Raw genomic sequence first — 23,329 nt, 5'->3', positions numbered from 1 at the left:
CTACAAACATAACCAGCATAACACCACACATTTTCATTTTTACAGTTTGGTTCTTATATGGATTGAACAAATTAATTATAACATGTTCGTTAGTGAGCTTCAGGTGGAGTTTGTTTCCTTTGGACAGAGGTAAGCTAGCCATTTCTCCCTGTTCCCATTCTTAATGCTAAGCTAAAATAAGCTAACCGGCTGCTGGCTGTATAGCTTAAAATTTGGCAAGGCATGAGCGGGGATCAGTCTTCTCATCTTGCAAATATTTTCCAAAATGTCAAACTATTTATTTAATACTGAGTCTACAATTGTGAAAATTATCCTTATGTACACAATTAGTAGATACAATCAGTCTGTCTTACTCTAGCAGCCCTGAGTAGAAAGTTGGCCATCTGTGGCAAATCATTGGTAGTTTTTGCATTGTTGTGGTCGTCGTCATAACATATTCAACCATTTCAGCTAGTTAAATGAATGGCTGAGGCATTTGGTGTGGGATAACTTACTAACTGGCTGTACAGCCTCGCAAAGCAGTGATTTCACCTGCTCTGTCTCATTTTTCATCTCCACTGTTCCTTTTATCTTTCCACAAACAAAACACCACTGACAACACCAGTGGCAAGTAAATAAAGGAACACATAAAAAAACGTTAAAGTACCAGATGCAACATTTCAATTTGTATTGTGATCATTTAACACAACTGTTTTATCAGATTGATAGTGGCATGGAAATGATTGGCAAGTTTGTTTTGTTTTAAATTCCGTTACTTTAAAGATTTTTAATATACTGACGATATTTGGGAGGCACAGAACATACATGCGTCATGTATGTAGTGCTCGTGGTCATGTACGTCAGTGGTCAGCTGGCAATCAGTTGTAGCTCAGTAATATTTTCTTGTTGAAATTATTAAGACCAACACATGAGGCAAAGTCGTAAATTAGTGGAGGTTAGCTTAATGTGTTCGAGCCCTGAATTCTAAAGGCTGTGGTGGAGGACAAAGATTATTGTGGTTGATATCACTGGGCCAGTCTCGGCAATAACCTAATCCATTTACCCTCATATCCCAAAAGAATACAAAGCTGAAGGGTTTCTGCACTGTGTGGAAGGATTTACTGACTATAATAACCATGATAAATGTCTAATATTTTAGCAGGCTTACTGATGGGGGACGGAACTGAGGTGCTGCTGCACTCCGGAGGGGAGCGGTTATAAATTTAATGGGACAAGCATCTTACAGTTTCTCCCGCTGCGTCGATTTGCCTGAGTAAAAGAATGTAAAGGCTTGACTGCCACTGACAAATAGGATGTAGGGTATACACATAGTTGTGTGAAGACACAAATGCAAGATATATTATTGGAACAAACGATTTTTATCAGGTTGTCACAACTTCAGCCAGGCTTTGGTTTTTCATTTGTCTGTCTCCTGTTTTGCCACACTAACTCTCATGTCATTTCAGAATCTGCCACTCCCTCCTGCGCTGCACTAATTGCTGATTTCATTTCACCTGGCCTGCCCCACCTCCATACTCACCTGCTCCTCATCAGCAATCAGCCCCTCAGTGTATATGTACCGGTCCATTTCCCTCAGTTCTTTGCCAGATTGTCTAGTGTGTTTCCCTAGCTATCCAGCAACCTGTCATTCTGATTCTGATCCTGATTGTTCGTGTATTGACCTGCCTTTTTGGACTTTGGACCTTCCCTTTTGACTGCTCCCACTGGATTTGTTTGCCACGCGGATTACTACCTGGTTTGACCTCTGCTGGTTATTAAACCCTGTTTCTACACCTGAACTGTTTTCTGTGTCGTGCTATTGGGTTCTTGTCTGTCGTTTTGTGAAACCTGACACAGGTAAACAAAGTAATGAGCCATTGGTTATGTGTTTCAGACATTCAAAGTACAAGAAATTGCTGAAAGCAGAACTGAATTTGCTTTTCACAAATGGTTCTATTGTACCTAGTATGAAGAGTCCTCTATTTCAAACGTTATAAAGAGCATGGTAGAGGGAGAGTTATTTAGAACAATGACCATGGAGTTGGTCCCATAACCACTCCCTGCCGGATCAAACAGTGGAGAATGTGGAACAGTACAGGCTTTGAAGATTTCATTTAAACATTTTATGTTTCATTAAAAAATGCACTGAGGGTTCGGAAGCTGGAGTCTCCTTTTATTACGTAGTAAAAAGGGTCTTCCATCCATACCATTCAGCCGGCCATCTTTGATGGGCTGTTAGCGAAGGATAGAGGGACAAAGACAAAGCAAGAAAGGTAACTGGTAAAGGAGAAAGAGGAGGCATCATGCACACGCACACACACAACTCAAGCTTCTGCCCACAACAGCGGCTGCTCTCCCATCTCCTTTGGTGGCAGTCTAACAGACACACCAGAGGCTAACTGACTGACCTCATGTCTAGTCACACAACATTGTCCACACACAGCCAGACCAACTCACATCCAAACACACGTACAGGACCGCACCACAACAACCACAAACACCTTATAAAACAGGAGGAGGAGGTGTAAGGCATTTCACAGCTGCAGTACACAAGGATATCCCCTGTGGAAAACATATAGCTATGCTGTGGCTGTAAGGAGGACTATAAGGTTATACAGGGTTTATAAGTAGTATAAAGGTATTAGTGAGCAACTATTTCAGTGCGTGGGAGAGGAAGTTTGTGAAATACACAGATTTCATGTGCGAGAAGATCAAGCTCCATCTAATACAAGAACATTGAGACTCTTAAAACTCTCCCAGGCCATATGGGGAAGCACAAACCAGCTGCAGAGCCATTTTATAAAGCAATAACTTCCGAAGGTATTGGAGATTACAAGGCGATAAAACACAGATCAAAAATTAATTTTCCGCAGGAGAGTGGGAGAGAACTTATGTGTCATCATCTTTTCCATATAAAATTCATACATCGGGGTGAGCGAAGAACCACACACATGCACAATGCCATCACACACACACACACACACACACACACACACACACACACACACACACACACAAGCGAGCTTCAAATCTATTGCCCTGACTCTTATGAAAAGGGATCACAATAAGTTGTTCAGTGTGTGTTTAATGGGGTGTGAGCAGAATATGTGCATTTGGGTTCTGCCCTCGGGTTGTGTGTTTACAGACAGACAGTAGCTGGCCTGGACACTCATAAATGGGCAAAAGTGAAGAGGAAAGCAGGAAGGGCTTTGCTGAATCAGCCGTCTGAGATAGCAGTGCTGCAAAAATGCCTCAAGGCAAACTTGTGAGCAGAAAAATGCATACACACACACACACACACACACACACACACACACACACACACACACACACACTCATACAGTATCTTGTGTACACACTTACTCAAATAAACACACATCCTGAGAAACATTCCCGTATCGGCATCAACACTATCCTCACCTCCAACTGATTTACACAGCAACTCGTGTAACCACTGCTGACCCCATTAAATTAAATGGTGCACCCACATTTTCCGCCACTTGACTAGCATATGTTCTACAGAACCTGAGATAATTTAATGCCTCTCCTTGGACAACTGAAGATGCTGCAAGATCAGCATTACAGGAGGGGAGATAAATGACAGTCAGGCTAAAACAAACAGGCAGCGGTACGCACACACACACACAAACACACACACACACACATACACATACACACACGTATAAAAACACCCAGCACAGGATGAATGTCCGTCTAGATTATAACTCGTACCTTGGAGCTGAAGCTCTTTCTCTAATAGACACAATATGTGCGTGAATCCTAGCATTAAACTCATTAATTAGCTGCTCACTGATCTGCCTCACAGCGCAAGAGGGAGGAAAAAACAAAAATAGGCGAAGACATAGAGAGAGAATAAGAAAGTGATGTGAACAATGTTAGCAAACCCTCAGAGGTATCGTTCTGAGGGCGGGCAGCGTTGGGCTGAGTAGCTTTATGCTTCATCAAATTTGGAACTGAGCCCAAAGTCTTTTCTCCTGATTTGTGAATATTTAGATTGGAGGAGGCCAGCAGTTCCTGTCCTGCAGGAAAAAAGCACACAGACCCATCACTCATCAAATGTGTTGGTTTTCGGGGACAGGAGGGGATAGAACATTAGATCAACAAGCAATTAGTCTCCCCAGTGGGAGGATAACCCACAACTGAACTGGCTGCATGCAAAAAACAAAACATTCCTTCCTTTCAAGTGGTCTCTACAGGATTCTCTCTGTATTCTTCTCTCCTCCTCTCCTTCTCACTTCTTCTCGGCCCTCACATCTTTTGTTTTTTGTCTGTCCCACTGGTACTGAAGTGCTCTCACTCTTCTCCCACCTTTCCTCCCCTTGTTGCTTTCTCGTCTTGATTGACAGGTTTGAATCTTGTTAAAGCTGGTTGTCTTCCTCTCTTTCTCTCCTTCTGTCTCGAGCTCAGGAGAGTGAGTTGACAGAGGTATGGCAGCTGCGGATCACTGTTCGCTACTCATCAAAGTCTAACTGCGATGAACTCGTGTCACAGCAGGCCTGACCGGGAGAGATGAGACGATGAGCTCTTCACTGTCATTTTCCCAGCAGGTACTCTTTCTCTTTACATTTCTGATAATGGCAACAACCTCAATCTGAATGCAGCTAATAAACAAGCCAGTGGACTGACTTTGTATACCAAACATTTCCAAATTCCAAGTTAATACGGAGAAAACTCAGATCGTCCTTCTACACAACAGATGTATTGATTGGCCTGGGCGAGTGCTACATGAGAAGATTAGCAACATGAGCTAGTCTCTGAGGAGAGGCTTTAACAATGGCTGATATGCATTGCCGGGGGTTAGACTACGCAATGTATTTGCTAAGTGTATAGTGCACACTGCAGGCAATACATCATACGTGGAAGCACGCTTACTGTGCCAGACAAGGTGCATGCGTTTAAAATGTGCAGTTATAGAATGTATATAGCCCATCAGAAGCCAAGTTAATTGGAGACATGGGATTTATGGAGGCAGTGGAATAAGACTCATATTAGCTTGTCATGCAAGCATCACCAGGTGTGTGTGAGATAAAATGGAAATGAACAGTTGCAGGAAACCCATGCAAAGGCTTATGACCAAGATGGGTTTGGAAATGGCTTTCCGACTCAAACCCAATCAAAGTTACAGTACACTAAGTCCTGCCCTGACTTTTGCTTTGGCATCCCTCTGAAGTATGTATGAGGTTTTAAACCAACAGAAATGGCTTGGCAGGAAATTGTGTGGAATGCAATCAAACGTTTGCAGCAGCTGATGTGGAAAGGTACTGTGATAAATCTGAGATTTAAAGGAAAGAGTTCCATTCTGTAATATGAGATGTTTATCATTTAAAAAAAATTATGTAGCACACCAATATTGACAAAGTTAAGCTTGTAAAAGTTATGACACATGTTAAGACATTTTCTTTGCAAAATACTTTTTTGCCTGATGAAATCCGTTTTTCCATTTTTCCGCCAAGATACCCAGTCTTTTTCAATTTAAAAAACGTACGTTTCAGCTTCGAAATATAACTCTGCTTGTCTGAGGTTTTAAAACATTGTGCGGAGAGAACGCTTGACCCAAAGAAGGCCACAAGTTGTGGGTTAGCGTCAGTGACCCTTAAGTACAACTCTTAAGCCCCCAATACACCCTTAACCCTGGCCCTCATCCATCACATGGGATGGATCACAGGCTTTGGAGTCATGCATACACCGCCCCAGTCACAAACACTCATACAGACAGGCTTATGATCGGGTCAAGACCCCAGTTGACCCCTATTTCACTATTTCGTTGCTCAATCACTCAGAAAAAGAGTTCTCTCCCACTCAAACCACAGGCTCCATACATTCCAAGGGCACCCCTGTATAAATTTGCGTATCTGACAAATTAGACAATATCAACCGAGTAGTGAAATTAACACGTTTGTCTGACAGAGGGGACACAAAACGTGGCAAGACAGCCAACATCTTAAAACAAAAAGGCAATCAGTGCTGCAGCCTATTCGCATTCAGTCTCGCTCGTCTGTCATTGTTCATTTTCCAGCCAGAATTCACATAATGAGTTGCTTTTCCAACCCAGGTGTTCCATTTCTCCACAAGGTCATTTAAAAGCATAATACAATAAGTTGAGACAGAGGCATGGCTCGAAACAAAGGCATGTCAGAGAAAATGCCCGCAGGATATTAAAAGTCGGGGTATAATGCCTTTTAGGGTTATGATTTATTCATTTGTATGAACGGATTCAAGAAACATTTTGCATATTTCTCATAAACTGCCAACAGAGACTTCACAAAAAGTCCAAGATCTGATCTGATCAGAGGCTAACATGTATGTAACTTCTCCCAAGTGCGGTCATCAGGGTTCACTGTGGTGACATCACTTAGCAAGTCTGGTCTGTGTATGTCTCCACTACCGCCTGTCATCACCTTGTACTCTCACAGAAAAAAAGAATGTGATGCAGAGGTTTTCTCAGGAATAAAGGGATGGTTGAAAGAGTGTAGTGCTTGGAGCATACCTCGTCGGCTTTTGTTAAGAGCTGCGGTGCTGAAGAGTTCCTCCCACAGAACACTCCCCCCTGATCATTAATCATCTGTCCATTCTGGCCCTGTCGGAGCCTCTCTTTTGAGCTAAAACACGCACCTACACCCACAACCGCCCACATACACACAAACTCACCCCCACACATAAATTCACACACATACAACTCTTCTTAACTTTCTGCTACCCTCACCAAACACTGATCATCTTGACATGCCTGTCCTCTCAACTAGCTAATAAAGCAATATCTGACGCTGCAGAAACCCCAGTGAACAATACTTAAACCCCCTGAGAAAGCTGAGATAGCCCCCAATTAGGCTACCCTTTGAAACTCCACATCTTGGTGTATTGCTGTGTAGTCTTGTATCAGAAGAGAGAGGCATTAACGAACACATAAGGAGGAGAAAAATGAGAAGATAATAGGAAACAAATCACTTTCTCTGTTTTGACACCCATTAATGCCCTTACATTGGATATACAACAGCAGTTCAGCACCGTACTCCCCCATGTTTATAGAATGAAAACCGTGTCTGACTGGATTCAATAGAGGGCAGTGCAGCAGTGAAATAACTAGAGACAGTGTCCAGATAAAGACAATACATAGGCCTGTGTGTGATTTCTCCCAAATTATCGGTTTGCTTCACATACAAAAGTGAAATCCAACAGTCTGACTGCTAATGCAAATGAACAGAGCAGGTGTCTGCTAGACAATGAATGTCAGAAGTGACATTCTGTTTAAATTAAAGTGTGTATGTGTGTGTGTGTGTGTGTGTGTGTGTGTGTGTGTGTGTGTGTGTGTGTGAGCCTTAACAAACCAGCGCACAATTTAGCAGACAGCCCACGCCCCTGGGCAGGCTGTTACCATGGTAACCTCACAGCCAGTATTTTTTTGGCCCACACTTTCCCTTTGAACAGCCGGCCAATGACAGACCAGCCGACTGGGAAATCTGGCTTACTGAAAGCGCATGCATGAGTCGAGTGTCTGCATGTGCATGCACGTGCATGTGTATGTATGTCTGTGTATGCGTGCACAATGTGAGCTCGATACAGATCGAGAGAGCTGTATAATCTCTTTGCTCCGCAAAGACTCATCATAACAGAGCGTTGCGTTGGCAGTTAGCCGCTCTGCATCGCGCATGGCACATTGGCTCAGGCCAATTTTATTTCCCAGGAAGATGCAGCTATGTGCCAAGGCACCGAGCATATCTTTCAGATAGAGGAGTGGTCAGAGAGGAGCAGGGGAAAGAGATAGAGACAACAAGGAGGCATTGGTATTCCAGGACACTCCGCTGTGCCAATCCATCCTTGGCTGGCCAGGGTAGTAGAGAAAACCGCCCTCCGAAACATATCGCCGCTCAGCAGGCAGTAACATGTGCTTGCACGACAATCTACACTGTAATCAGAACCTAACAAGAGACTGACCAGGCTCATTACCCACTGCCAACTAACAGAGAAAAAAAAGGGGTTGGACAGACAGAGATGAAGAGTTACTTGATGAGGGGTGAAATCAGTCAAGAGAAGTTATGTGAGCAAGGAGCATTTTATTGCCGGTGTTTGATTGCAATATGATTGCAATGCTGATTTGATCAGTCTAACTTCACTCAGCTAACTGTAATCCCAAAAGCCCCCCTGCATTACGTATTTAGGCACATTAATGTGACGGTGTGAGGATGTTCATGAACTTTATTGTCAAATTAAATCCTGTTTGTCAACTCACAAAAATGGCTATTGAGCTATCTGGAGTTTACAGTCAACACTCCGTTGTTGTCCCCTGTGTTGAGTTGTCTGTGGATCATGACTTGCAAAGAAGGATGATCAAAATGAGGTGATAAAATCAGCAGTTACAGGCCTCGTCAATTACCTTGCGATTCTGTCATACGGTGAATAAAGTATATGTTGCAAGATAAATAGCTTTCTCTTTCTTACCACTCTAAGTTGTGAGAGACCATTAGCTTCCTCTGTCTCAGCACTTGTCTCTTTTAAAAAGGATCTAGCTCATTAACTTCATGGCTAGATCAATTAATCTATAGCAGTTAGCCAAAGATGCCCACTCTTGCTCTTTTTGCTCCTGTGCTGTTGCTCTGCTCAACACTGTCTATTACATTTATGGCCTTCAAACCTTTTTTTCACTGCCCATAGCTCTGTCACAAGCAGAGCTTAACCTGATGAGGAAGTGTGGACTGTAAACAATGCATCATTATGTTGGAAAAGTGGTGAGGACAGAGAAAAAAGGCTTGCTCATCCAGATATGTACTTTCCATTAGAATTAGAAACAAAAATACAGAAGTTGGACCATTATCAGCCAATCCAGTCATTTGGACCCTTTACTTGTGTAGCTTTACCTAATGCATTATACATATACTCTGGTGCCATATCACAATTGTTGTACAACTGAAAATTGAAAGCGGGTGTTTGAACAAAGATTCAGGCGGCAGCTTCGAGCTACATTTTACAGCAATGGACGTACCGTTTAGTGATACGATGTACTGCAAGATGCACATCACATACAGCTTAGATCATCCACAGTAATCTACATCAGTCATTACAGAAATTCTCAAGGGGAAAGAATAGACTGCACATGCAGGTAAGTGTTATGAAAAGGAAATCTCTTTATGTAAATGAGAATTTAGTTTTGCCATTTGTGATCAAAAATATCCGCTAGCTTTTTGATAGGCTTTGTTGTTGTTTTCTATAATCAGGTTTCTTTATTGTTTTATTTGATTAAAAAAATGTTCTACTAAAAGCTGGTGTAAAGTATAATTAGGAAGCTACAGTATGAGCAGCAATTAACTATTTCTAATTATTATTATTTCTAATTATTTCTAATTTTAGAAGCTTTTGCATTTGTATGTAATCTTCTATGGAGCTCAGGCTTACAGCTGGCTTGGCATTTAAGCAATGTGCCTTTAATACTGACTGAATCACCCCCATGTATTTTACTGGCTGCTTGTTTCATTCCTATGAACTTTAATCAAGAAAAGAAAAAAAAACATTTCATGCATTCATATCATATGTGCATGTCTAAAATATACCAGAATTAAATTTGTCCTAGTTGTTTGCAATCCAAAAGCAGTGAACCTTAAATAGTCACCGGCACAGCAGCTGTGTTTAGGAAATAATCGACCTGCTGGTACCTAAATCTGTGGCCAGAATATCACTCCAACACTCTTAAACAGCGAGTCAACAGAGTTGAGACCTGTGTTCTTATGACTGTTTCTGTGATAGAAGATAAGGACCTAACATCCCTTTGACTATATACTCAAATGGTGAAATCTCTTTCATAAACTGTAATGGCATTTGCCTTTTTTACAATTGTCGTAAGTAAAATGATCTATTTATTAATAGCAACATAGCAAAAAGAATCCCTTCAAACAGTTGTGTGATCTTAGAGAGGAAGTCTTATATCCATCTAACAGCTGTAATACAACATTATCTAATTCACTTTTTTTAAATCAAGTTGTAGACAGTTTTACACACATATGTATACTACTATAAAACTAGATGTTAATGTCCACATTTACATTTAGATTAAAAAGAAAATCTCAGGGTAATGAACTGCTAACAATCCCCATCTTAATCTAGATGATCCCAAAAACTGATCATTCCTTACCAGCCCATTTAATGTAAAACTGCTTTGTGAATTGTTTTAGCAAGGCGCAATAATAGCTTTAAGATACCCATGTATCCTAAAATACCCGGCCCCTTGGCTCAGGGTTGAGGCCCCGCTAATGAGTGTAGAGGCCTGTGAATGGGGATGAGTAATTAAGCACATTTGAAGGTAGCAGAGAGTAGAATGATAAAACAACTGGAAAACAAAGGTCCCTTCGCTGTTTACCATTCCCTAATTTGATTCCTAATTGAGCGTACATAACACAATGTTTACGCCAAAATATTCTGGCAAAGACAAGCACCAATGGCAAAATCACACAACAGAACACAGCGTACTCTTCTCTCCAATGAGCTCTGGGAGTGTAACCACGGGAAGCCCTTCCATCCCCAAAACCCATCACCACATGGAAGTGCAGTGACATATCTCCAACCTGTTTTCTTTTTTTCTTTTTGTGTTGCTCCTTACTGTTATGATGTCATTGATTTTGTTGTTATTATAAATGCTTTTATTGTTTCTGTTTTTACCATGTAAAGTGTCTTTGAGTGCCTTTTAAAGCGCCATATAAATAAAATGTATTATTATTATATCCCACTAGTAAGCGTCTGCACCCTTTCATGCAGATGCAAACATTTTCACACATGGTAAAGAGGCTGTCAATCATAGTAAGGAGGCCAGAGGTCAGAAATAGAGTGGAATTGGCAGTGGATGACAAGATAAGAAAGCGGAGGATAAACATAGATCTGGCTTTTTAAAATCCAATGGTGAGTTTAGAGCCTGGCCCTAGGTCGTAGCCTGCGCCACTGATGGCAGGACAAGACGCGAGGTTGGAGAACAGATGGTTGACGTGAGCATTACTGGGATGGAAAGGTCATCGGCAGCAGCACTGCCTGCTGCGATAGCATCGACATCAACTATCACAAATACAGCTACATCAATACAATTAAAGGCATTCACTGGCGAGATGTTCCTCCAGCTGCACTAGCATATCCGCTGTTCATCGCCCCTGCTGCTATTATGCCTAATGGGAAATAATGATAAAAAGCTCTGCATCAAAAGAGAAGACACAAATTATGTGTGAAGCGTGGGAGAGGAAAAGTGACCAGGATCAGGGAAATAGAGAGTGAGAAAGGGAGATGCAGAGAAGTGGGAAAGTGAGAATTAAACAAAGTGAGGAAGCACTGAGGTATGCATCTTGTCAGTCAAATTGTTGGTGGCAGGGTCCCACAATATGTGTGCTGTGCAAAGCAGCCATCTCTCATTGCATGCTAAGAGACGGCCAAGCTATTATCTCTAAAGCTGACAATAGGCACCGGGTACTAAAAAAGGATGGATAATAAATGCTGCTTAGAGGAACTATGCATCTGTCCTGCCCAACGTAGATTCATTCATGGTTCAGTTTTATACATACAAAATAATGATTCTGTTTACATCAGGCCCAGGCATGACCAAAAAAGCTCAATGGGTGAATGACGTGCATGCATGGAAATGTTTTTTGAATACTGAAGACAAACGGATGTGTTCATCGAATGTTCTGTTGCGTATCGTGAATGAGCAGAGGCTGACCCAGTTCCCTGGCATGCAAAATGCACCTGCAGCACGGAAATCCTCCAAAGGTAACCGGGACCACAGCGCATCTATATTCATGTCATATTTACATATGCATGACCTCTACACAACCTTATCAGAAAGCTGTATTCCCTTCCCAACAGACAGAAACGGTGTGTGTGTGATGGTGGATTACAGCCCCCATCCCACCTGTCCAAATCTGGACAGCACTGACCTTTATCGGGCAGCCTCAGTCAATATACCCCTAGCTATGACACTGGCAAACATTTGTGTTATTGTGTATGTGTTTCTGTGTGTGTGTGCCTGAAGGGGTGGGAGAATGTGGGACCTCCTTACGGCGCATCAACATATTCACACTTTGTAGGATTGACGGAGACCAGAAGTCATTCATCTGGATGCAGAGTGAATGATGGACAGTGGACAAGTGCATCACAGCAGTCTCAGAGCGAGGGGCTGACTTAAAAGTGTGTGTGACACATCCTCGTTAGGTCTATGTGACATTGTGGGCTTTGTGAAAGACATCAACACCTTGTCCAGCTGAAAATTGAGGGGAAAAAAACACAACACGGCCAACTGGGAAACAGGATTAACTGTATAAATGGCAGACAGCCATTAACACGAAGGTAAGGTCTTACAAGGCACAGTAGCAAATGTGTGTGTGCATGTAGGTGTGTGTATGTGTGTGTGTGTGTGTGTGTGTGTGTGTGTGTGTGTGTGTGTGTGTGTGTGTGTGTAAAAGAGAGAAAGAAAGTCAGTATATGCATGCGGGGAGACATTTGACGGAGAGTGGTTTGATTTCAGGTGTTCCCAATAAATCCTTAAATCAACCTCTACAGCCCACATACACGCCTCATCCCATTTGAGATGGGTTTAAAAAAACATTTGCCGTTCTTTGCCACACAAGTAGAACTGCACGCACATGATGTGCAGTTGCTATAAAGTTTCAAGGACAGATGTTGAACGCTTCATTATTATTATTATTACTGTAGGGGGATGACCCAGGAACATTTATGGTCTTGCGTGTTCACACTCAAGTGGAACATAAAACACAAATATACACACAGTGACATAGAATGTGCACCACAACGCTGTACTCTAAATCCATAGCCACACATTTCCCAAATGAATACACTCACAGATGAATACACATGGCAGAGCATAACTGCATAAACAGGGTCAAACATGATATGCAGTGACATCATATATGCATGAATACACACACATACCCATGCAAAGAAGACAGGTCAGACACATTTTTGTAGATGTCATGTGTGTTGTCACATGTCAACAGTCATGTACGCATTCTTGTTGTCACATTTTTGCATGCAAATGTTGTGCAAGGGCCTTTCTAAACTGCATCTGGACACAGGGTGTACACTCGACAAGTTGTAAGAAGGAAACCCTTGGGTGCACACAAATGTACAAAACAGCTTAACAAACAAACACACACACGCACACACACACACCTTTGCAAACACACCTTTCCTGGGCAGGACATATTGGATTAGGAGTGATTTTTTTTTTTTTCTTTGCTCCGTCTCAGAGGTGCTAGATTAAATGCCATTCCCACTTTACTACAGGAGGCTCGAAAATAAATCATACCATCCATATATACACACACACACACACACACACACACACACACACACACACACACACACACACACACACACACACACACACACACACATACAGACAGTACACACACACACACATATTACAGAGAAACACTCACACAGGGAGATATATAACATGTTGGCACACCCAAACACTAAAGCACCTGTACGGTCCAACGCGTTTGCTCTTTGTATTTCAATCACTGAATCGATGGTTCTAAATTGATTGTAGCTGAGCAGGGGCCAGAGATGTTCCCCCTGGCTCACTGCCCTGGCCCTCTATTGATTAGATCTGAGAGAGCCAATTGCTTTCACACTGGATTAAGGTTTCCGGAGCAGTGAGCACGGAGAGGGAGACAGAATAGGGTTTGTAGCATGAGAGACACACAAACAAGGCACTAAGATCAGGCCAACAACACTAATTAACTAACTAAAGGAATACTTCACCCCCAAAGTTACCATTTGTATATCAATAAGTCACCCCGTGTTACCTTGAATTCTTGAAGAAAACTTTTGTTTTTATCACATGCCTCCAATGGAGAATTCAAAAACGGAGAACAGTCTTGATGAATTGAAGTAAATGGGCTCTGCGTTTCACAACAGCAAAACTACATCAACATATGTGTTTATAGTCCCTCACCTAACTTGTGCAGTGTGATCCAAGTCTCATTTGTCCAGTCGTATATTCACTACTTCTCAAACACATGCATCTGCACTAAAACAAATTTTTCTGAAAGAATTTTTTCGTATTTTATGTATGAGTAATTGATATAAAAATGGTCATTTAGGGGGTGAAGTATTTTTTTAACAACCCCTTTCTATGAGGAGAATACTGTGTAAATGCCCTAACATTTGCATGTCGCACACACACACACACATTGAGTAGAGACTCATCCTAAGGGTTTACAGTACTTTTGAATTAGACACACATGCCATAAATATGTATATCAGTTAATACATGCAAAGTCTGTCAAAAACACAGATATATAGACACATAGATAGGCACATATGCCAGCACACACAGACACACACACACACACACACACACACACACACACACACACACACACACACACACACACACACAAACACACCTCCACATTGCAATCCTGCAGATCAGAAGGTACTAACACAGATCAAGGGTGTAATCTCATTTGACCCTGGAGCTAAGTAGCCCAGGGCAACAGCATTACTCTTCAAAGCTTCACTCTGAGTTTGTTACACATTCCAGCTCCAAAGTCTTTTGCACTGTAACCTAGTGGAATCAAACAAAACTTTACTATCAGCCGGCATCACAGGATCTATTCTGACCTGGATCAAATGATAAATAAACTGCGAGAGGTGGATATATATATATATATATATATATATATATTTTTTTTTTTTTTTTATTCTATTTTTTTTGTACAGCTCTTCTCTTATTTCTGTCTGAGGGAGGGGTATATTCACCCTCCCTCTGCCACTGGGGGCACTGTTAAGCCAGACATCCACTCAACACCCCATCACTCTTCCTCTCCATACAACAATTAGCTGCTCCTGCTGGGGCTTCTGTATGGAAGAATGGGAAGGGAGGAACAGGGCTAAGGAGGCCCCAGCCTCAGAAAGGACTGGCCCTTTTGTCTGGCCGAAGTTCTCCTCTCAAATCATTTCCACAATGGAGAGGCTTCCAATCCAGATTAAGCGCTTATGAAAATGGAGAAACTGTGTGCTTTGAGATGGGGCCGGCACAGGCGACGCGGACCAGGGTCATGAGAGCCAGTAAAAGGGCCCCTCACTCCGAGGGCTCACGGAGGCGTTTCTCAGGGAGCAGCAGGCCTATTCACAGGGCATTAGGGGTGTAAAAGCATCACATTGACTGCGCGAGTCAGGCAAGCTTAATATACATTTGGCTAATACCCCTATTGTGGCACTCCCTCTTAGACTGCTCTCCTAGCGGTACGTGAGAGAAGGAGGACAGTGGTAGAGAGGGAATTAAACAGGCAGTAAAGATGAGATAGAGAATGAAAACAAAGGAGGGAGGTAATAGGATTTGCTGGCCGTGATGGTAGTGAAGCACACACAGACATGCCTGCGAGCACACGCGAATACATGCAGGTACACACGCACACATGTATGTACATACACTTGCACAGTAATACCCCTATAAAAAAGCTGCTGTTAGTCCGGTTCTTTGGAGTCCGGCATGACACTTGGCTGACACAATAAATTTGGCAAAAGTCAAGAAACGCAACAGACCTGCAAAGCCAAAACACATAATGATAGGCCAACCACGGTAGCCATTAATATAAAAGGTCAGTTAATAGGGCTGTAAGAGAGAAAGGTAGGCAGAGTGAAAAAGTGAGAGGGAGAGAGAGGCAGCGAGATTGTGAAATTGACTGAGTGTATGTATGAGCATGTGTGCCTTTGTGTCCCTATCACTCGGTGTTTGGTTCATTCCCCAAAGGGTCTTATTATGCTTCGCACTGGCTCCAACACAAAGGCAGCATCTCTGTATCTCAGCCCATCCAGCTCCCCTAGAGAACATTCTAGACACAGCAAATCCATTTGTTTGTCAGACTTCTGCTCTATACTGACTTGGACTAATCAGATATCATTCTCTTTGAGGAGCATACCACTGTGCAGTCTGGCCTAGCAGTACAGTAACGCTGGCCCAGCACTAAGATAACATCTCTGGGATTTAAGAAAGGACTTTTTGTAATTGTTAGGACTGCGCATAGACATCATAAAACAATGTTAGAGGGCAAGTTATGAAGGTATCTCTCAGTGCATCAACTACAATTACTATAATCTTTCTTGTTTTTTACCATTTACAGATGAGCCTTGTAGTAGCTGGGTTGTTGGCCCTTGAATTGGTTGAGGATTATTTTAATGTGGGACCACAAAGAAAATATCCTGTTTTTAAAAGCAGCTATAACCCAAACCCAGGAGCCAAAACACAGATGTAAACTGAGGGCAGATTACATATTTTGACTGTGCACAGAATAAATTGCTTTAAAAGAATGAGAGAGACACTACTGAATACAAAATACACTGCACCAGTGATGGCAGTGCATACCTATGGGATGGTACAATAATCCATATCTATTCATTGCATGGTCACAAAGTAGCCTCATCTTTATTCTCGGTACTAGTCCATGTCTGTGAACACTGCACTTTTAAGTGAAAAGAGAGGAGAACAAGAAGAAATGGAATACCAAAGAAACAGGCTATCAACTTTAATCGAGTGGGTAGCAAAATCATTCAGGGATCAGATTGCATGCGTAGCATGAATTGGGTTTCACATAATTCAGCAATGTGCAGAGGTTACCTCTTTGAGCACAAAACATGAATCAAACTGAGTTTTATTCTGTTGATTTAATTATTGAGGACTGGAATGCCGAGACAGCTGTGTTGATTATAAGAGATGTACAAAATAACTATCAAGTTTTGACATTTACTGTACTTTGAAGCCTCATCTTCCATTATTTAGTTTAGCGTAACATATTGTCATGGTACAGTTCTGTAACATATGGTGCTCGATGCAGCCAATCCAACCTCCAACAAGAGACACCGTCCACTGCAGCACGTAGGCAGCAGTCAACCTGTTGACACAGACTCTGTTCCCACTCAGCAAGCAGTGAAAGCATGATTGGTATTATTACAAAATGCGGCCCAAAAAGAGACTGTCTAAGAGGTTAGTAGGCTTGATTAGACTCTATAAAACCACACTCACTTTGAAGATTTCATTAAAGTCGAGTTGCCCCAGCCGATGAGGATACGCTAAGCTCTCACATCATCTAAACTACACACTTGCATAGAAATAAACAGGGACACGCATGCATATGAAGAGCCACACAGATCTGACTACAAGTTTGAATATGCTAATTTCTGTCTTGGAGAAAAGCTGCAGCCCCCAGCCAGTGTGGGAACTCAGTAAACAAATGGAGCACAAAGCACAAAGTGCTCAAAGAGAGGATTACCAAGTTGCTCTCTTTCTTTTTTTTTCTCTTTCGCCTTTTTTCACAGTGCCTCCCCCCCAACACACACACACATAAAGATAGACACACACACACACCTCCTCTCCACTATCTAACTTCCAAAATTCAATATTCACGCAATGTCTTCTCCGGTGGGCGTTTTCGGAAGACAGCCATAGCAGGGGGTCCTTTGCACGAGGAGTGACAACAAAGCCAAGATCAATAATTTGTCACAGAGAAGACCATATTGAGTTTAGGCTCTTTCTGTCTGTCAGTCTGAAAAGAGACGTTTCCTCTAGTTTCTGCAGAACCACATGTCCTGACCCCGGAAAGTACAGGCTGTGTTGACTGTCAGTGAAAACATTCAATTAAATGCGCACAATGACATAGTGCAATGCAGATTATGGGAGTTGTCTAATTGCCGGATAATTGCATATTGTGAAGGTTTTGAGGTCGTGTTTGAGATGACCTGGCCAGTTAGAAGGAGTCAAGTTGGTTTAGGATAATGCATGGTGTCATAACAGATTACACATACATAATTCTTCAAGTATGTTTAATCAGGGATACTTAGGGAGCACTTAAAGTGGAACTGTAATGCTGTTTGCTTCAAGTGTGCGGCAATTATTGCCAACGTGATTAGGTTATGAAATTGGACACGGAAAGTTCAGCTTGGGTTGATGGAAAGTGTGTGTGTGTGTGTGTGTGTGTGTGTGTGTGTATGGATTTGTTCATTTGTGTGCAGGCCTCCCACAAAAGAGAACAAATATCTTACAAGCTTTGACCCAAAGTCCAGAGATTTTGAGCTCTGAATTGATTTCAAGCCCCCATGCACATGGACAGAATCAAAACAAAGCATGGGAAAAAAAATGCACTTTTGGCTTACAGGATTGGCTTATTGCAAAGCCCAATGTCTCCATGCTGACTGTATTGTATGCTGAGCAGATTCACTTAGTCCATCTACAGGAGCTGTGTAACCTCAACTGCCATTAAAAGCACATGTTTGCACTGTATCTTGTGAGCATTTCTGCATGAATAGATACCACTTAGATGCTTTTTGTTTCTTTATAAATTAAGGAAGCTTACCCTTTAACCCACTCCAGTAATAGAAATGTGGCTTTGGCTTTGTTCACTAGTTCTCACTGCATGTGTGTGAAATTAACAGAACACATTGATCTATAATTGGCCTACTATAATTGCAATTCAATTCTAATGAGATCGTCAGTCCACAAGTTCCACAATATAACCTTGACTAATCCACATCCATCATTCTGCTGCTGCTGATAACCTCCAGGAAGGGATGAGACAATTTCCTCAAAGTGAAATGTATCCCTCTGCCATCAAACCAAACAGGCCTGGCTGTGTTATTAGCCGAACAGTGAATATTGATGGACAATGATGAGGCAGAGGGGGAATCAACAAATGAGGGGTGATGGAGAGGTTGGTGTTTGCACATTCTCAATCGGGGTGCGGGACTCTGCGGAGAGGCTCCCCACGTCTCCTCATTACTGCCTGCCACAGCACACTCCAGAGGGGGAAGAGGAGAAAAAAAGAAAAGTTGCAGTTGCGGTTTTGCAGAGGAGGTAAAAGTACAAGGAGAGTGAAAAGTTAAGTTTTCTACGTGCTGTCCAAATTTCTCTTGACATTTAACTTTTGGTCACTTGTGAAGACAACACAGAGATAGAAACTGAGACTCCTCCACAGCATTATTGATGATCTCTTTGTTGTTTTCTTAAACGTGCCATCATAACTTAAAAGCAGAAGATGAGGAATTTGATGGATGGGAGTCACGGTTAGGGTGAAGTGGAGCCACTCGTGGCGCTGGCCTTTTGTGTTTTGCCAGCGATGGGTGACATGAGGCAAATTTAGCGGAGCCCCAGCCATCTGCTGTATGTTAGGGTTCCTTTGTTTCCCTGTCCCTCAACACCCAGTGTCCATCACTAATAGAGGAGAGGAGAGGAGAGGAGAGGAGAGGACATACGGAGACATGACTGAGACTGAAGTAGAGGAAGAGATTAAGAGAACTGAATTGGATTTGGTGGTGAAGATTGGAAGAGATGTCGAGTCGAAGTGTAGCATTCTTGAAAAGCCTTTCTGTGCAGCAGCTAAAGGAAAGACCATGTGAGAGATGACAATGAATTGCGTAGAAAAAAAAGCCCAGTGACCAGATACATGGCCTGTAAGGGACTGAAGGTTAAAAAAAAACTGCGAGTGAAAGGAAAGACAGAAAGAGTAAAAAATAATAGGAGTAGGAGTATGTGCCCCTCCACGGGGGGATAAGAACAGTTCTGTGTGTGGCGGGTATTTCCATTATGCGTGAACAAAATCTCTGGATTCCCCTCACATTATTAGGGACTGACTCTGCTTTTGCAGTGAGAGCAGTGCATCTGTGTTTGGGGTCATTACAAATATTCTATTTGGGCCTTAAATTCAAAGAGTCTTTTGTTTGAGTCACACTCATTCACCACTGCTCTCTGCCATCCCCCTATTCAGCCTATTGAGAGCCATGGAAACAAGAAGTCTTTCACTCTCTGCTCTCTCTTACAGCTTTTCTCTGTCTCTTCCTCCCACTACTCCATTTTATGTCTTCGTCACACTGCCCCTCGCTGCCGTACGACTAATAGGAACAGGAAGAGTCAGACGCTTACTTAATTGTGCTTCAAGGTGACTTGGTAGATGTTGGTGCGTCTGCGTGTGTTGTGGAGTACACATGGATGCTTCTCTGCAAATGAAGTAAACTCTGTGGAACATAAGTAGACAAGGCCAAATGGGCTGGAATTGGCTCTAATAGCTTACCGGGCCATTGTGGGTCCTGTCTGCCAAACCCTTTACACTCAGATAAGACATATAAAGAAGTAATCACAGCCTCCCTGGAGCAGAAAAGTGAAAAAGCTAACATTTACAGTAAATAGCTTCCAAAGCCAAACTTTAAAGCTTTACATAAATTTAGTGGTTGTATGTGTTTTGGAAATAATTTGAAGTAATTATTTTTCGCCTCATCTCTCTAATACAGAGAAATAAGCCAGCAGGTGTCAGTGACAATGAACTCTATAGGTGTTTATAAGGTTTCAGGCTAGGTTTAATAACATGATAAATGTGCCTGGAACACTACATTTCACATTTTAAAAACGCATGGAAGAACCAATACTTTTTTCCAAGTGTATGTCCAAGATGTGTGTTTACGCGTGTGTTGGTACGTGTGTGTGTGTGTGTGTGTGTGTGTGTGTGTGTGTGCTCGCGCCCCATGATGGCAGCCATTAGACAGGAGTAAGGCAGCCATGATGAATCGGCACTTAGCCCAGGGAAGCGCACTTGCTCAATGGGCTGTGAATCTCCCGCTGCCACTGTCAGCCTGCAGAATGTTAAATAAAGTTATTTGAATATTTGTAATATTAATGTGCCAGCATGTCAAAAGCCTGCTGAAGCTTAACAGTGAGAGAAAATATGAGAAGATTCATACTAGGACTAGAAGGCTGCTCTGGTGAGGAATTAAACATTAAATCAAAATACCAAACTAAATGAATACATCATCAAGGATACTGCGTTAGATTCCATGAGTTTTATAAATAAGCAACCAGAAAATATGATGGATAATAATATTAGTCATTATGTTTTTTACTAACATCCTATTTCACTCCAATGCTTTTACTATCCTCTGACCCTATCCTTGTCTCCAAGTTCATGCAGTAGTGAAGACGGTGAGCAGTTATGATCTTTGCATAGGAATGGCCCACTGAGATTAAAAAAAAAAAAAAAAGAAGAGAAGCAATAAGCTTTCAGCATAGTTAACCAATTACAAAAGGAGACAAAATATAAAAGAGGGCCTCATAAAATAAGACTCCAGCATTATAGACTCCAGGCAGGCATATATCAGTGCATAGAAAATTTAGTTTCCCAAAGGAAAAAAGTGTTAACAGCAAAATGAAGAACAGGCAGTCCAAAGTTTCGAATTGCTTTTCATAGTATGGCATTTAGCCCTGTTTACTCTGAAGGAGTATGTGCCACATCATTCACTTTTAAGAGTTTAAACGTCAGAATAATTAGTTTACCTGGGAGTTTTAATCACTCCATATATGAGAATACAAGGAACATTAAAATGATCAATGATTATATCATATTATATAAAAAAAGAGAAAAGATAACACAGAGATGGATGTGAAGCAAACCTAAACAAGGTGATTCTATCAATCACTCAGCTGGAAACCATGACAACAACCATCAGAGGGTCCAGTAAAACCATTAAATCAGTCTCTCTTAAGACACTTGAGATGATCAGCACACACACACACACACACACCAGACAAGCTTTGCGTTGTTGGTGGAGGTACGTAGTGGGGTGCTATTTGGAGCGTCTCTGCTCGATTTAACAGGGAGGTGATAAAATATTTAGCAGATTGCTTACATAGCCAACGGGTAGAGAGAGGGAGAAAGGGAAAGAGAGAGAGAGAGAGAGAGAGAGAGAGAGAGAGAGGACGAGAGTGTGTGTGTGTGTGTGTGTGTGTGTGTGTGTGTGTGTGTGTGTGTGTGGGGGGGGGGGGGGGGGGGGAATACCCAAATGGCTTGTGTGGGAGCTGGGGAGCTGGTAATGAGGATGGCATGCTGGTATCATCGTTACAGAGCACAACAACTCAACATGGCCTCTCTGCCCAGCTGACAGCAGGCCGCACACACACACACACACACACACACACACACACACACACATACTCCACTACCTGCCACTAATTAAAACATATAGATTAGAGAAAGCACAATCAGGTAGAGGGAGGCTCACACACTCACACACACTTACACACACTTACACACTATGATCCAACACACATAGTACCACACAGTTTTAACAAACACAAACAACCAATTGCAATTAGGGTAATTTTCTCTGTCATAACAAATGACTCAATATGTAAACAAGTAAAGAATTATTAATGTGTCGCTTAATAGCTACATTTGTAATATTTCATAGCAGTTGCTTTTCACTATGGAGAAAATTAATGTATCAAAAACTATGGATTGTGCAAGATTGAACATTCAGTGACTGGATGTTTTGTTACGCGTAGGGTAGACTGAATGTGCGTTTTGACGTCAAAAGGTTAATATACTTTACACTTAATATCGTCCTTAGCCAGTTTGATATCAAGCAACGCTGATTATTTCCCATATTCTACAAAGCAGGTGTTGGTAGGCGCAGATTCTACACTTTATTTTCCCTATAATATTTTCAGGCAACATTGTTCAACAATAGATTGTTGAGCCTTGCTCAAAACAAGCAATTTATTTCCATCTTTGATTTCCCCCTGTGCTTTTAAGCACCACAGTGCCTTCCCTTTCCCATGTTATATCTTTCCTTCTCATGTTGCTCTCAATGAGGGAAATCATTTCAGCGTGATCTCATATTCGTTTTGTTCCTGTTCCTGTTACTTCATCTCTAATGGGCAATTACTTCAGACCCAATGTTGAGGCCATGTTATTGCACCAACCCCCAATTGATTGGTTGCCCGTAGTACTCAGCTTCCGCAAGCACTTTAAGGTTAGATTTCCCTGTTTAAATAATGAATTACAAGACCATGAAGAGAGACTTTGTGGAAAATAAAAGGTTGAGATTGCTCTTATTGGAGGGGCCTCTCAGAAGAGATGAGAAGGGAACAGATTCAAAATGAGTCTCCAGAGACTATGCTATCTATGAGAGGAAGAAATGGCAACATCATCCGTTTCTCTCCTTCAGTCCAACTCTTTTTCTCTCTTGTGTGTCCTGAGGTTTAGGCCAACCCACACAACATTGTACAGGTTTATACTACTACAGTCTACTACAGTCTACTACAGCTACGCACTAACAACTCCTTCACTTTACAGGCGGTTTCTCACACCTCCCATAACACTGCATTTCCATCAGAGAGAGACATGTCAACCTGAACACAGTAGGAAGTCTACTTGCTATGGGTACTTAAGAGAAGGAAACCAGGGGGATTGTGGGAATTAGTGGAAATATACATCTCCTCCTCTGTTCTGTTCAAAGAGTCTTTGTAGTGCGGTGACTACCTGGGGACTGTGTATGTGTTCGAGCCCGTGTGTGTTTT

General features: G+C 42.0%; 1 protein-coding gene across 2 annotated transcripts in view; it reads right to left on the bottom strand.

Annotated features, from left to right (window-relative positions):
• Positions 1-23,329, bottom strand: part of LOC137866143 (ephrin type-B receptor 1-B) — a 144,741-nt gene that overhangs the window by 58,084 nt on the left and 63,328 nt on the right. The gene's annotated exons all lie outside the window — the stretch shown is intronic.

This window comes from Cebidichthys violaceus, unplaced genomic scaffold (genome assembly GCF_023349555.1).
Source record: "Cebidichthys violaceus isolate CVI_PGR_0920_01 unplaced genomic scaffold, fCebVio1.0.p SCAF_8, whole genome shotgun sequence".
In the NCBI taxonomy this organism is placed as follows: Eukaryota; Metazoa; Chordata; class Actinopteri; order Perciformes; family Stichaeidae; genus Cebidichthys; species Cebidichthys violaceus.
Note: the sequence above shows the minus strand (reverse complement) of the source record. Positions and strands in the feature narration are given on the sequence as shown.